This window comes from Ambystoma mexicanum, chromosome 1p, assembly GCF_040938575.1.
Source record: "Ambystoma mexicanum isolate Mex_15411 chromosome 1p, UKY_AmexF1_1, whole genome shotgun sequence".
Classification (NCBI taxonomy): domain Eukaryota; kingdom Metazoa; phylum Chordata; class Amphibia; order Caudata; family Ambystomatidae; genus Ambystoma; species Ambystoma mexicanum.
The window spans coordinates 1050374025-1050390478 of NC_090921.1; the positions used below are offsets into that span (position 1 = coordinate 1050374025).

At 40.3% G+C, this 16454-nt stretch overlaps 1 protein-coding gene across 1 annotated transcript in view; it reads right to left on the reverse strand.

The window, feature by feature from the left end:
• SLC9A5 (solute carrier family 9 member A5) overlaps positions 1 to 16454 on the reverse strand; it is a 1894848-nt gene that overhangs the window by 961568 nt on the left and 916826 nt on the right. The gene's annotated exons all lie outside the window — the stretch shown is intronic.

The following is a 16454-nucleotide window of genomic DNA, read 5'->3' on the forward strand; positions in this document are numbered from 1 at the left end:
TACTGACTTAAAACATCTGTGTGAGAAAATTTAAAAACACACATTTTTCAAATCCCACATGGATAACTTGTTAAAATTGGTCATGTTTGGACATGTAACTATAGCAGGCCAGTTAGACGAAGGCTATCGTGTAAGCATGTAAGGAAGGCATGGCATCAAAAGTAAGACAGGCACAAGGGTGTTTATTGAACTTTAACAAGGGTGTGATAAATGCCTATCTAATCCTAAATCTACAGATGGGAGCAAGCTACGACCATCAAATAATAATATTGCAGTCCTTGTAGAGTCTCATCAAAATAAATGAGCCTATATAAAAAAAACTATTGACAATCCTTACCGCTAAATACAAATATGTTAGGGTAGTGTTCATGAAAAAGAAAGAAGTCACAAAATGATATGCCAGGATGTTCAGGCCGTTGGCCTCGCATCCCCACATTTTCAGCATGGGACAAGGTGGTTCACTCGAGGATAGAACACTCTCGGGCTTCTTCGGCATGAGGACCCAGTTCCATTACCAGCATCAGGGCCTTCTGTGCCCAAGTCTCTTAAGTTATCAACGTCTCTTGATGCATAGGGCCTGATGTACCAAAACAAACAAAGTTCCTTCCCTTTTAGGTTAGATGATTCACTCTTCACCCTGGACCCGCCTAAGCGGGGCTCAGGTCCCTTTTATACCACAATCATTAATTTGGATCCCCATCTTGCAGGCTCAGATCCCCTTCTCCAATGTTCAGAGAATATCCTTTCTCGGGTGACTCACGATTCACCCCGGATCCCTCTCAGCCATGCTCAGATCCTTTCTCTTACACAGCCATTCTCCCTCAGCCGGGCTCGGACCAATTGCAGTTCGCATTAGCTATCGAAGACTTTCGAATGTGCACAGGATTTAGCTTGCAGGACCACTTTGATTTCCCAATTCACAGTTCACCTTTGCCACCTCTCAGTTGGTTACCTAACAAAGATCTTAGAATGAACACCCATGTATTGCCGGACCACTCTGTATATGGTATCTAACTTGGCATCACAAGTTCAATATCTCCTTGGATGTTCAATTATATTCGCATCGCTCATCACATATGCTACACACTGTTTCTCCAGATTGCTTCATACAAAGTTGCTGTTGCAACCTTGGTTCTAACACAGACCAGTCTGCTATCAGTTTCCTCGACTCAGCGGCTGTGCTGACTTTACTGGCGCTGCTTTGTTGTAGGAGCCATGGACAGTACCACAGCATCCTACAAAAGCTGAGGGGACATCGGGCAAGGACATTAAAATAGATGAAGGAGAACACTCTGTCTCGCCTAATGGTGTTCTCCTCTTTTGGTATTCTTCCCCAAGCTTTCCACTCAGCGCGGGTGAAAGGGGTAAAAGACCCTTGGGTTTTTCACAATATGGAAACATAATGAGGAAGTGGACAAGAACAGATACTTTTTTATCAAAATGAATAGACTGTATACAGTTTGTGGTGCCTTTGACTTGGCATTGCAAGGCCATGATGAAAGGGAGGGTTCATTGAATCCAGGAGTATTTAGAGGCTTAGTGGATTTTGTTTCAAGCCTAGACAGTGCAATTGACATTCATTTAAAAACGGCAACTGTATTTAAAGGAACCTCCAAAACTATCCAGAATGAGCTTCTGTATTGCATGATGGATGTAACGAGAGAATGCATCACGCGGCAGATACAGCACACTACATTGTGGCTTTACAAAGTTGATGACACAACTGATGTGTCTAATGAGTCTCAATCTGTGCTAGTGTTTCGGTAACTCGATGAGAATTATAAGGTAGCTGAATGATTTCATTGTTTTCGTCATTTAACAGATTCCTCGGCTGATTCTATTTCTACAGCTTTACTTCATGAAGTAAACCGTTTACTTCCAGACCCTCAAAACAGACAAAAATGTATTGCACAAAGTTACGATAGTGCCAGTGTTATGCATAGGTCTTCTGGTGGGGTTCAAAAAAAGTCAGGGATATGTACCCAAAAGCACATAACATAATGTCCATGTTATGCACACCAATTGTACCTCATCATGAAGCAAGCATCATCACAAATTACCAAAATCAAATTTTTCTTTACTGATTTGGCTGCAATATCAAACTTTTTTTCACGTTCCCCAAAAAGGACTGTAGTTCTCCAAGAAATTGTTGGTAGAAAACTTCCTAGGGGGGCTCCAACTAGATTAAACTTTCAAGTACGGACGGTTGGCATGGTTTACCAATACAGGGAAGATATTATTGAATGCCTTCATACAAATGAAGCCTGTGAGAACACTAGCTCAGTCACGATGGGCGAGTCACAAGGGTGTCTCCGATTCCTGGAAGACAAGGAATTTATTTTCTTTCTCTTTCTATTCCACTATATTATCCCCATGTTCAGATTCTCTATAATCAACTACAGAAGAGAGACATTGACACATTGTATGTAGAAAAAGCTACACAAGAGTTTTTCAGCAGCATCAAAAAGGTAAGGGAAGCCACTCACAATATAGAATCAAACTGCCACATGATTCTGTGTTTGCAAGTCACAGAACAAAGCTAGAGCACTTGAACCAATATTTACTGGACATCTAGTAAGTAACACATTATTGGAGGGTGACTAGTTTCATAGATACAATGCATCTTTTCCTGTTGAAGTACTAAGTAAAACTGCCCAAGCGTGCCCCATGTTGAATAAAGACAAACTGCACACTAAAGTATCAATAATCTATGGCAGACCTGAATTTCAATGTGCTAACAGAGCCTTTGCTTTATTTAGGCTATTTATTGATAACAATCTTTCAAAAACATTTTCAAAGACTATCATTCTTTTGAGGATTCTCATAACCACACGAATGGCCACAGCAGAATCAGAGAAATTCTTTTCAACCCAGAAATGGATTCAAACATTCCTAAGAAATACAATGACCGAAGACAGACTTAATGCACTGGCTATGCTGTCTATTGAAAAGCAACTTATCAATTAAATTCCGGAAGCAAGTTATTGAGAGGTTTGCACGTCTTAAAGATAGGCATGCAAAATGTCTGCAAAAGAAGTGAGCAAGCGTGACACCTAACAGACAATGCATTTTTCAATTGTATTTAGGACTTGTGGGATGGCCATAAGTTCTTGATTATGCCGACAGCCTCTGTGCATGTAAAATCTTGGTTTGGCTTTTTAGAGAGCAAATCCCTTGTTGTATTGAGGGTACCACTTAAGAGGGCCACAGATACATGTTAGTTTGGTAAGGGATTTAGGGGCACTTTTGCATTGTTTGCTCTTTTTAATGTAGGTGTGTGTGTGTGTGTTATGTTTGTACATACATGATGCATCTGTATATCACAATACAAAGGTTGAATTGTTTTCAATAGCTAAACCTTTTTGACTAAATATATGTTGTTTTTTCATGAGATAATTGTGCCAATGCTGACATTCAATGTTAGCTTCCAGAACATGCATGTTCAGTATTTTATCAGACATACAATGACCTCAGGATTTATTTGCATCTGTTGACACAGAAAAGCGCCAGACCTACTTTATAGGTAAGAAAAACAATTTTCTTTTTTAAATTTTGCCTTTGGTTTACAAAATATAAACCTTTACAAAAGATAAATCCCAGTCCCTTCATTAATTCAAGTCCCCAAGCCATTCCAATTATTAAAGTTGTGTATCTGAAAACAGATTACACACCTCATACAGAAATGTTACTACAGCCAGTTTCAATGCATTCAGTTTGCCATAAAGCATATTCCACCATAGATCTTCAATGTCGACTTTTGAGGGATCATGGACAAATTTAGCAAAAGCTGCCAGGTGTTGGGGAGTCAATGCCTGACACCTCAAAAGTAAGTGCTTCAGTGATTCAGAAGTTACAATACTATGGCAAAAACGTGAGGGGATTCTCTGAGTTGTACCTGATCGAATTTCTAAGATTTCCCCTGTCAACAAAACATTGAAACAAAATCTCAAGTATGCGGCCCTCCTTCTTGGGTCAGGGAATTTGATTAAATATGACTCTGGGGTGGCAATTTTCTTTCCATCATATATAATCTGCTTATAAATCCTGGAGGTCTCAACCCTTTCCATGGATTTCACCCAATCTAAGGATTGGAGTTTTTCCCTAACTCTCACAGGATTAAGTATCAGGATTTCAGATGTAAGACAGATGGAGTCTAAACATTTCAGGCAATCTATTTGTAGATTCAATAGCCACTTCGATGTCGAGGAACCAGTTCTCAGTCTGCAACCCATAAGTGCATATAGAGTATTATCGTTTGCCATAATCAAGTTCAGATATAAAGCCAGTCTTCTCCAACTTATTTTACTATCCAGTGAGAGAAGGCCCAACTCAAAATGAATAGCAGACATTGGAACACCCTTCGGTAGATAGTATAGTATTTTTAGCAGCCAGTCGATGAGTTGGAAAGGGTAGAATTTCAAAGCTGTACAAGAGTTTAGGTAGAACTTTAAGATTGTAAAACCTAATTAGAGGGGTCACTGAGTATTTGCAGTATTTTGTAGCAACCTTTTTCATTTGGAAAATCAATTTATCTACTTTAACTAAGTAGTAATTTCAATACATATATGTCACTGAACCACTGAAGATCGGGAAACCCAAATAGCAGAGGGATCGGACCTTGAGTATTAAACAGCCATCAATCCTCCATTTGAAAATAGGTTGTTTTTTCCTATTTGTTAAAGTAATCACAACAGATTTCTTCCCGTTGATAACCATAACATTATTGGCCATGTAGTTAGAAAGGGCCACCAGTTTCCGCTGAAGGCCAACTGGGGTGGCATCAATCAGAAGGATATCATCGGCATATGCTGTCCAACATATTTTTCCACCCTCAATCATTGGTGAGACAAGGGATGCTGTGGTTAAAGGCCCATCGACATCCAATATATACACGTTGAAGAGTGTTGGTGCGAACAGACACCCCTGTCTAAATCCATTGCCTGTTTGGATAAGCCGAGACATATCCCCTGATAAATTTAAACAAATTGAATGGCTGAATCTTCATGTAGATGAATGAGTATGGTTAAAATCCTGAAGGAATCCCCATTGAAGCCAACTTAGACCACAGTCTTACCCGATCCACCTTATTAAATGCAAGGGAAAGATCGATCGAGGATAGATATAATCGGACTGGCTGATTTCTTGCAAGCCTTCTCTAAAAGGAGAGTAAAACATTAAACCCCCTATTTCTGTACCCATTCCCTTTCGAAAGCCAAATTGTTGTATACGGAGTGTCTGATTTATTTCCACCCATTCCTCAATTTTCCGTAGGACTATTCCTGCGAATATTTTAGAGTCTGCGTCCATGATAGATATTGGACGGTAATTATGGGGCCAGCTTCTGTCCCCTTTTTTGTATATAGGAACAATATAGGAGATCCTCCAGGTGCAGGGCATAGTGCGGGTCAATATAATATCCGAAAATAATATATACAGTGCCTTAGCCCATAATTCAGGGTTTCTCTTCAATGTACAATTGGTTAACCCATTAGGGCCTGCTCGGGAGGTATTTGCAGCCCTAATTTGTTTTCCAATGTCCTCAGCATCAAAATTACATGTCCAGCGTCCCCTTTTAATTACCTCTAAACTATTTGTCATAGCAAACTTTCCCGCATATAGAGTAGGGAAATGGGTAGCCCATACTTCCTCTTGTACACACACAGTTTGTAACATTACTTGTGTTTTCTCCAAAGAGTTTATTAACAACCAAAATTGACGGGCAGATAAGTCTCTTAATGCCGTTAGCATTGCCGTATTATCTTTCTCCAGCATGCACAATTTATGGGTTTTCAACCAGTTCTTTTTTGCTTGTTTGATTGAGTGGATTGCCTTAACCTTTGTATCCTGATCTTCATTAGATTTTAAAATTGCTCTAATACGACGGTTTCATTTTTTTTTAACCTTACCATAGGATCATAAACACGCACATGTTGACGCTTCATGTTTCCCATTTTTTTAGATTTTACAGAGCTAAAAATTAGAGATTTAACATATTCACAATAGTAAGGGACCGAAAATTGTGTTAGTTTTGTGGACCGTGGTGTACAATTGCACTCATAGAGGAAGGTGGCATTTAGTTTATCTATGCTACCCTCGGCCATCCAATTCTATTCCCACCACATGGCACCATCACATTTGTTGGAAGGGAGTCCTGAGTTAGTTTAGCATAGTTCCAATTCATTTTGGCCTCCAGAGTTCTATGATCACTCGTATAGGACTCACCCACACAAAAATCAGCACAAAATGCTTAAAGTCTCCAACTGCAATAATATCGAGGCCTCTGTATTTGAGAAAAATGTTCAAAAGGCAAGCATTGATCGACGGAATGATGTTGTCCAATTCATTTTGGAGCGGGTTATAGTAGATATTCATTACCAACATAAAGGTCGAACAACATGTATTCCTGTACTCTAGCACAATTGCCATAACCCTCCTTGTAATAGTGAAAGATTCCATTATTCTTGTACCATTTGCTATTTTTACTGTGGTCTACCACGTGGCCCCATCATAGAAAATTGATATCTACAATCAAATCCGTCAAAATGAAGAGGGGCTGTCAACCATGTTTCTTGGATACAAATCACATCCATAGATCTAAATTTAGTACATACCTCTTTAGAGGCCATCAATGTTGAATAGCCCCTTGAATTCCATGAGAGTATTTGCCAAAATTGTGTCGGATCAGTGCAACTAGTTTCTGCTGCATAGTTTTGATTTGAGAAATAGATTCTCTCAGAGATAGCACCAACCATCTCCATTCTTGATCATCACCTCCCATCGCAGGAATATTAACTTCATTATGCATACGACCCTCTTCCCGCAATGGCAGTGGATTGTGTTTCTGATCATTAAAGTCCTTACCGCTCTCCCAACCATTGCTAAAGATAAGAATGTCGTACCCCATCTTATTAAAGTGTTCAGTCTCCTGTATTATGAGATCAAAGATGTTTTAAGATCTCGGGACAATTCTTACATGGTCAAGCCGCATTGGGTGAATAAAATCCACCAAGCTAAAGTCTGCCGAGGAAATCAATCTTAATTTAGGGATCTCATTGAACAGTGAGAGAACACGTGATCTGTGTAGGGAGGGAGGCCCACCAATATAACATAGATTGTATAACAGGATGCTTGGGTAATCAGGAAGGGTCGGTTGCCTTCAAGTCATATTGTGCAGATCACTATCTTTAATATGAGTTGGAGTAATTGACTGTTGGCAAGGCCTAGCTTCACCATCAGTTGATGTTTTATTTGGGTATTAAAAGGATGTTCAGAGAGGTTATCTTGGACCCTTTGTGAGTTTTCCCCCATGCTCGGCAGGGTTGACGGAATATGATGTTTCAAAGTCAGCTCTCCCTGCAGATTCATATTAATAGGGGCCATCACATGGTCATGGATGGAACTGCCATTTCCTTCTTTTAAATTTCCCCATTGTTCCTGATTTTTTAGCCTAGATCCGTCTGGTAATAGATCCATTATGATTTTTTTAATGATCCTTGGAAGTTCACTATTATGTGTCCCAATTTCCTCTTTTAATTGTTGTGGTACAATTTTTAACACTGGTAATTCCTGATCCATATCGACCATTTTACTGGGGTCACCCAGCTCTATTTTTTTAACAGGTGCCTTGTCCGGCAAGAGCCAAGAGTCCACTTCCCGTAAGGGTAGCGGATCCCGATTGCCAGCCACTGGTTGTGAGGTGAAACCGAGTCTATTAGATTCCATTGATGTCATTGGGGCTTCCTCCTTCTGATTCAAAATCTCTTGTGGTAAAATTTGGCTTGAGGTAGATTTTTCCAATACTTTGTAAAAGTTGGATAGTTGAAGTTGTTTCACTTCTTTGATATCCTCCCCCTTCACTGTTACGGAAGGAGATCTGTACCCAGACCCTAAGATTAAATTTCCACCCTTGGTGGTCTTCACCCCCCCTTGTTCTCTCTTTGTATTTTTTGTTTTTTGTGATTTTTTTACATTTTTTTATTTTCCAGAACTGGACAAGATGGATTCAAATCAGAAGTGACATTGTGAAGCTGCAGAGCCACTCGACTTTCTTCATTCAACTGTATCAAGTCTGACAATGCAACCTCATTTGTCAAAGCTTTAGATTCTTTCGTTTTTATTTGTCCCTTGTCCAGATTCTGAATTTTCTTTAATAGCCTTTTTTTTGCTTTTAGCGCCAAACGTTTTTTGGCATCGTGAAAGAGAGTAACCCTCACATTCTGGCATTGGAACATCGTCTATATTTTGAGAGCCTGCATCTGATTTATTTGTGAAGTTGGACTTTTCCATAATATCTATCAGAACTGACGGGCTATCGGGGAGGTCTGGAGTTAGATTTGGTATCTCCAGGGTCTTTTCACCCTCCCGCCCAGTTGTCTTGAGAGAAGTGGACAGAACCAGGGTTGATACACCCTGTTCTACTTTTGTCATTTTTTGACAAAGCTCTTTCATTACATTTAAGATTTGTCTGTCATCTTCGTCGCATATTTTCGGGGCATTATTTGTAAGGGCTGAGGCAGTCATTGTCGATTTACTTGCGGTAATTACAACCGCACTAAAACTAGGTTGATTGTTTATACATTCATAAGCTTGGGATCCCTGGGATTTGACTGTCACAGGGAGAGGCAGGGTTGTCTTCCTTACTCCTGGGATGTCAACACATGTTTTACCCATTAGAAATCCCTCCACCCTGTTGAGTTTGGATTGTGTGTCTAATACAATCCGTTTTTCCCAATGAGTCAGCTCATGCCCCTTGTCTAGGAGATTTAGAATCCTGGAAATTACTGGCAATGATTCCTCAAAATGCTCATTGTTCTCAGGATTTGGGGAGCTAGTCAGGGAGGCCCGAGGCGGCGGTGAGTGAATATCTGGCACTGATGGCAATAATTTATTTTGTTCCATTGGATTCGTTCACCCCTCAAGTAATGCCCAATCGGTATTCTCCTCCGTTGCCCACTTTTGACTACCAGCCTCAGAAAAATTAGAAGCTGATGGAAGAGGGAATTTTGTGCTGGTTGAGAATGTTCTGTGTGGTATTTAGGTCTGCGTTCGAGGAAGGGTATTAAAGAGGTGAACATCATCAACATCATTAGATGCAGCATTAACCGGGGTGGAAGGGCCTCTTGAGAGTCTTACATGTTTACTCAGTTCTAGTTTCACAGCTTGTGACAACACTGAGACATCCAATTTTGTATCTTTTCTCTCCTCCAATTGTTCCACAGATTGTTGTATAATCGGTATCTCTCGGATACTCCAAAAGCTTGTCTGGATAGGAACTTGAGAGTCAAACGATAAGCAAGCTGGGGTAAATGAAGCATCCTCATCCTCTAACATATTGCCAAACCCCTTTGCATGCACCTGGGCAAACATATGTGATAGTTCCACTTCCTGGATAGTATTTATATTTGTGTTGTTTTTTTTGTTTACTCCCAGGTTCGACAAGCAGTCTTTGTCACCCCCCACCTCCAGATTTATATCCACCAAAATCTCCTTTGGCCCAGTGGTTTCTCCCCCAGGCCCTGGATCCGCTAGATTATCCTTGAGTTCACCCATATCATTTCCATTGTTTGATGCGGGTGGACATTGGTCCCCATTTGGGGTTCCAGCATTAGGCTTAATGGGAATAGGGGTTGGAAGACATTTTCCCGTTTCTCAACACAATTGCCATATTAAATCAATACAGTTGAAAGAAAAAGAAAAAACGGGTTATCACTTATTCCCCAAAACCTTAGAATGTCAATTTGACTCGAAAAACAAAACCCACCAAAGACAATAGCCAACAATCTCACTCACTCCCAAAATAACTGCCTAGAGCAGTTCAGTAGCAATGCCTTATGAGCATATTCCGGACCTGATATTACACAGGGAGAAAAATATTTTTTATTTTATTTTTTGGACCACCACCTCACCGCGTAACAGCCCAACAGCCACTTTCAAATGCCACTTCCAATGCGCACGCGCAATGTTTGCGAGCCCCAGTAAAAATAGACAGCACAGGCGAATGCAGTCGAGTGCAGGGGCGTGGCCAAAGGAAACGCTGCAGAAAGAGAAGACAAACTCTAATAAGGCCCAAGGCAAGACAAAGAAGCACCGCGGTCTGCGGTGCACAAACACAGAATAAAAACAATATCCAACGAGTTAGTCCAAAGATTAGTCCATTACTTGTATGCTGGTAATTCAAGTGTTACGCCAGATGAACACACACAAGAGGCTTCCTCTCGCCGACGCCAGCATTCACTTAGGCTCACAGCAGAGCAGAGCAGCGTTCCTCCCAGCCCAACAGCCACTTCCAATGCACGCGCGCGCGTGATGCGCGTGAGCCCCAGTAAAAATAGACAGCACAGGCGAATGCAGTCGAGTGCAGGGGCGTGACCAAAGGAAACGCTGATACATGGAAGAGTCCGGTGGACTTTTCACGATTTCATGGTTACACCAGCACGTGTCTTCTTGTGTTTCTAAATGAAAATAGTCTGTATATCATTAGATCGAGTTTTTGTAGAGGCTGAGAAAACTTTTTCAAGTTATTTGCTGATCTGTGGCGGCGAAAAAGCAAGGGAAGAGCGAGGCAGTACTGCAGGGAGGCTCCACAAACGCTGCTGCGGTGGGAAAACGTGTGCACCGGCAGTTTTGTAAATAAACGTGCAATTTGGTTCTGGTTCTTTGTGTGTCATAAAGGCATGTGTGTGATTGCTTGTGACATTTTACAAAGAAAGAGTATTGTAATATTTCAGTCTTCTTCCTAAGAACTGCCTGTAAAACAAATACATTTTTAGTCTTTTTGTTTCAAAACGGTACTGTAAAATGCATACTTTTAACTCTTTCGCAGAATTTTCAATCCCTCTTGATTGGTTCGGGCTCACTCACTACACTCAATCGCTAAGGCATATCAGGGAGAAATATTTACACCCCTCAAGTTAAAAAATTCCCCAGCTGCCACTGTTATAGCATAATGGAAACCGAAGTCCATAGAAGATTGTGTGACATTAGTTTGTTCTATGTTACCTTTAGTTAATTCAGACTGTGTTATGCACCCAGCGTTTTTAGAGTAAAGGGGTTTTGTACAAAGAGTTTGCAATTCCACATCAGAGTGAGGATTATTAATTAATACAGAATTATGACAATTCAAGGTTCTTACTTTCAATTCCTGAACCTTGAGGCATCAACCTTATTCCGTTTAGACAACATTTCATGACAGGTTATTTGGGTATTCATATGGTAGGGACTGGTACATTGATAGCATGCCATTAAATATTTGGGATGATTTCACAATCATCTGCAGTAGAAGATGAATACTGCGTCTCCCCTAACAAAGTTACCACTTCCCCCTGATAGCTGTCTCCTCCCATGTGACCCGTCTCCCTGATACCACCCCCAGGATTAGGATCAGGTAGCAGCTGCCATCCCCTGGCCACACAGGAGTAGACTTTAGGCTGGGGTTTGGTTATGACTCTGCAGGATTCATCACACCACCCATTAAAGCCACCATTTAGACCTTTCTTTATCAATGTTTACTGGCCTGCATTTGTATGTGGTTAAGTAGCAGAACAAGAGCATCCGAGACCCTGCTAGTACAACTAGGCAACTCTATGACCCAAACATTTAACTGACAGAGGATAAGTGCAGGAGAGCACAGAAACTCCATCTCTTCTCATCTACTTGAATACAGCTAACTAGAGATATAAGAGTGCAAGTGTGTCAATGCAAGTGCAGTCTGCTGTACGATTCTCTACCTGCTGGACAGCGCTGAACACTGTTGCTGGAGTGTTACTGTTTGATGCAACACCCGGAGGTGGTGGAGCACTTTGAATTCCGGCTCCTGGTATGGAGCGCACTGGAGAACTGAGTAGAGGCAACTGTAGACTACTGCGTGACTATCTCCATGCTGGATCATGTTGGACACTGTTGCTGGAGGGTTACTCTTTGATGCAACAACCGGAGGAAGCTGAGCACTTTCAAATGTGGTGCCTAGCGTGGCACCGAAGTGTGCAGAGGCAAGTGCCATCTGCTGCAGTCTGGAGCAGGAGGCATCTGACAAAGCCTATAAAAGTGATTTACTATGAATCCCAACATCTCAAGACAAGTTCAATGGAGTGCTCTTTGGAATAGAGGCGCTGGGAAACTAGAGCCCCATTAGGGTGAGTACAAAACACGCTTGTTTTCCGCTTTCCTCGCTGCTGCCAAATTCCTGATCCATGAACTTTGCAGCAAAGCCAGTCTATCTAGATTTGAAGGTCAAACCACAGTGGGGTTGCCCCCTTCCAGCTCTGTTGGAGAGGCAGATGCCTTCTCTCCTCTTCCTCAGCAAATAAAGTGATACCCATATGTGACATTCCTTTTAAAATTATGTCACATTTCAATTAGAAGGACCTTGATCACCATTTACATCCTGAAAGGGAAGAAAGATCTCATTCAGATCAGATGGCGATAACTGTAAATTCGATCTTGAGGAAGTTGTCTGAGGATAATGAACTGACACATGACCATGAAATTGAGAATGCCAAAATAAATTGAGGTGCTAGTCAATGATTCCATTTCTTCCAGATACTAAGACCTTGATTAGCAGATCTTCAACCCTGTTCCCTGGTCCTAACGATGATGATTTACGATTGTATTATCATCCAACACCACCTCCACACTATTCTCCTAAATTAATAGACGCCTCACAACAACATCATTATCTGCACTTAAATTTGTGCTAAATTCTCTTGTACGTCTATAAGAAAACATCAATGAAAACCAAAGAGAACACAAAGCTTTGTTGTGTTCATAAAATTCAAAAATATCTTTTATCGAAAGATTGATTTTAACACAAAACAAAGCACCTTTTTCCAAATATTTGAATTTTGTTGGTGAAGATGATGAAGCATTAAACATTTTAACTCAAAGACTGCTACAAACCATGAAGAGTTGAGTCAGGAAAACGACTTTCCCCCATGCTGAACACAATGTACCATCTGAGGACGTTATGTTGACTGGAATTAGGGAGGGCAATTGCCTAACTGAAAGTAATTTGGTCTCTGCGAAGAAACAGAATCATTCTATATTCCACCATAATAAAAAACATGCCCTGGCCCAGCCACAGACAACAAAAGAAAACATGATATCCTCTTCACTGAACAAGAATTTTAGATATAGGAAATATTTATGCCACATAAAGGACTTGTAAACAAAGGTCGATCCCTTTGAGGAAGAGCTGATTCAACCAAAGCCAAAAATATCCAAGCGAAAGAAGAAACAAACTCAAAAGTCTACTTTGACGAGTGCGCTGCCGATGGACTGGCATTCCCTGACGGAGCATGAGGCGAAATCAATGGCAAACAGTATGCACTTATTCCAAAATATAGCAACCTATTCATACAAAGAATTCCCTTTAGGAGCTTTGCCAAAAAAGTGAATGACATTGTTACAATAAGTAAACCGTTCTCTACTGCAGATGACCAAAATTTATTTCGTGCTTGGGCACAGAAGAGATTTGACTTGGGGAATGCTAATAAGGTCAAAATCTCTACAAAAATCTCTACAAAAACCGCTGCAGCTCCAATAAAGCATTCTCTCCAAAAGGCGTCCTACCAGATAGGTTTAGAATGGATCTTAACATATGTTGACGTAATTCTAAATAGAACAAATGTGTTGTCATTATTTGATGCTATTCTCGGTCTGCGAGGACAGTAAAAAAGTTGAATTTGTAAATGGCAAAACGCTTGAAAAGGTTGATTTACCCTTCCCATATAGTTTTTGACGCTACTGTTGGCTTAGTCCACCCTACTAACAATGGGCTATGAAATACATTAATGGGTTGTGCTTGACACACGTGAACTTATAAAGAGGACAGGGGACCTGACCATTACTGGGTAACAAGGATTCCTTTTCTAATAAATTGTGATTCGACTAGTTTGCAGGATAGAAAAGTTTCATATACTGACAACAATCGATTGATAACAAACTAACACACAGGACTGGCCACCTGCTACAAGAGACTCCTTGCATAAGAAGTATCTTTAGGAAACCCTAATTAAAGATTGTGTCTTGGAACACAAGAGGATTCCCACACCTTTGTCAGGATGGCATTGTGTGTTTTAAGAAATATGATATCCTTCCATCACAAGAGGTTTGAGAGAGAGAAAAACTTTTTTTTTTAAATGTATTGTGTATACAGTTTAGCAAAACAAAACTTTTACACAAATTTCCAGAAATACAGAATTAAAATGGAAAGAATATAAAAAGCATAACATATATCACATTAGCATTTCTCTAATTCAATTAAAAAAAACACAGATTGACATTTCTAAAAAATAAGAAAAAATAGGAGAGAGAGGAGGCAGGGAAAAGGAAATGAAAAGAAAAAGAGAAATAGTGAGAGAGCCCAAGGACATCCTCTCCACTTACAGAGGGAGATCTAACCTTTTCTTCAGTTTTTACACAAATCCTTCAATCCTTTAATATCCGCCTCAAACTTCCTAAATTTTTCATCAGCAATTTTCCACACCTGGGTTATTGCAATGATTTTTTATAATAAAACCTTCACTTGATGGCAATACTGTATATTTAAATCCTGTTCTGAAAGGATCCCAAGGGAAGACCATATGGTGGCTTATTAGTAGCCGTTAGAAATGAAGTGGGTATTACATCTGCCTACTGGCTGGACGTACATTTGTATGTCCAAGATATTAGAGTGGAATACAAAATGATTTCCAATGATGTACTGGAACCCATTGAGTGTACATCAAGCTGTTCTTTTAGATCAAATGACTACCGTTCTCTCCAATTGGATTGACTTCCATCATTTGAACTCTGGGTTAATTGCAGGAGATTTAAACTGCTGCTTTCTTGACAAAGGAGGGTTTCTATGTACCTGAACCTCTTAATAAAAACAATTTATATATCAAGCTATGAAATAGTTAGATCTAACGAATATGTGGGGTTTCCAAAAAATGAAATGGTAACATTATAAGTGCAATTCCAATGCAATACCCATGGTCTCGAGGGGCATTAACTACAACTCTTGATTATAAGTTTACCTCACCTTTTATATTTGACAATTCACTTGAAGTCTTGCATAAATATAAAAGTGATCATTCTTCACTATGTCTTAAAAGGGAAATCAAAGAAATATCTAGGCCTAAGAATATGGGCACAATTGCAATTAACACTGGGACTAACCGAATAGTTTGGAATCTACACTATGTAAGAAGCGTAATCACCACCTGGATAAAACCCTAAGTGAGTATTCGACTGAGCATTTCTTAGAAGCCTTCATCCCGGACAAGTTCGTAGAGTTTTTATAGATTGATAGTACCGTTCACGGGGGAAAAAAAGAAGTTACAACGGAATATAAGAGCTCTGCTAGCCATATCCTCCCGAGAGAAGAAAAACCTTTGTAAAGGTCTTAGACTAAAATATCAAAACTGGATAATGATGTTGTGAGAAACCTGAGGGTGTTCTCACCGATAGTCCCAGAGGATCCTTCATTCAGGTGGCCAGGGGCAGGCCATCGCTTTTGGATCCCAACCCTGGGGGCGGACAAGTGAGGGAGGATCACCTGGGTAAAGGACCCTTAGGAATTGAGGGGAGATCGCCCAAGGGCGAGACATGTTATCCCCCCTTTCCTAATTCCGATCCATCCAACCCTCGCTCTACTTTTATAGGATGCCGTCACTCATGTCCTGTCCTACCCCATGACTTTCTCTTTAACACTAACAAGAGGAAGCTAAGAAAACCTAAAAACAAAGGTTGGCAACATTGTTTTCCAAAGCTTGCAATGAATTGACTATATGTGCAATATCTGAGCCAACATGTGGAACATTTAGAGGACATCACAAGTGACTCATTCTGGTTGAGATGTGTTTCAGGCTACAGCAGGAGTCTGCTGAAAGCTGTAATTCAGGTTTGGAAAGAAGTAGCAAGACAAACGTGTATCATTGAAGAAGTTGAATGATTTTAATTAACACATTTTTTAAAAATGTGTAATATGGATTGATGATATTGTATTGATTTTTATGATGATTTTTTAAAAAAAATGTTTTAATTTGATTTAATTGTAATACAATTTTTACAAAAAAAAGAGAATAACAAATCCGTAATCAGCACAGTTACTCTTTCGATTAGTCCTCCAGTCAAAGGAAGAGTTTAGCATTCGACTGCGCAATTAAGTTCCTGTAAGTATCTTGTATAAGTCCATCACGAGGCCGTTTTGTGTTCCTGTACCAGGCCAATTTGTTTAAAGAAGAGGGCTACAGCCATGGCATATTCAGTTTTTTCTCCCCCCAACAGACGATCCCACCATTCGTCTTCCTCCACTATGGTTGAGATTTCCGGTATTTTTGATAGGTAGATGTCTCTTGCTTCTTTGGAGCCTTCACATGTCAGCAAAAGGTGACAGATTGATTCCAACTGGCGTGAGTCACAGAAACGACATCGGTCCGTTTCGGAAAGGCCTCTTCTAAACTGAATCTCGTTGG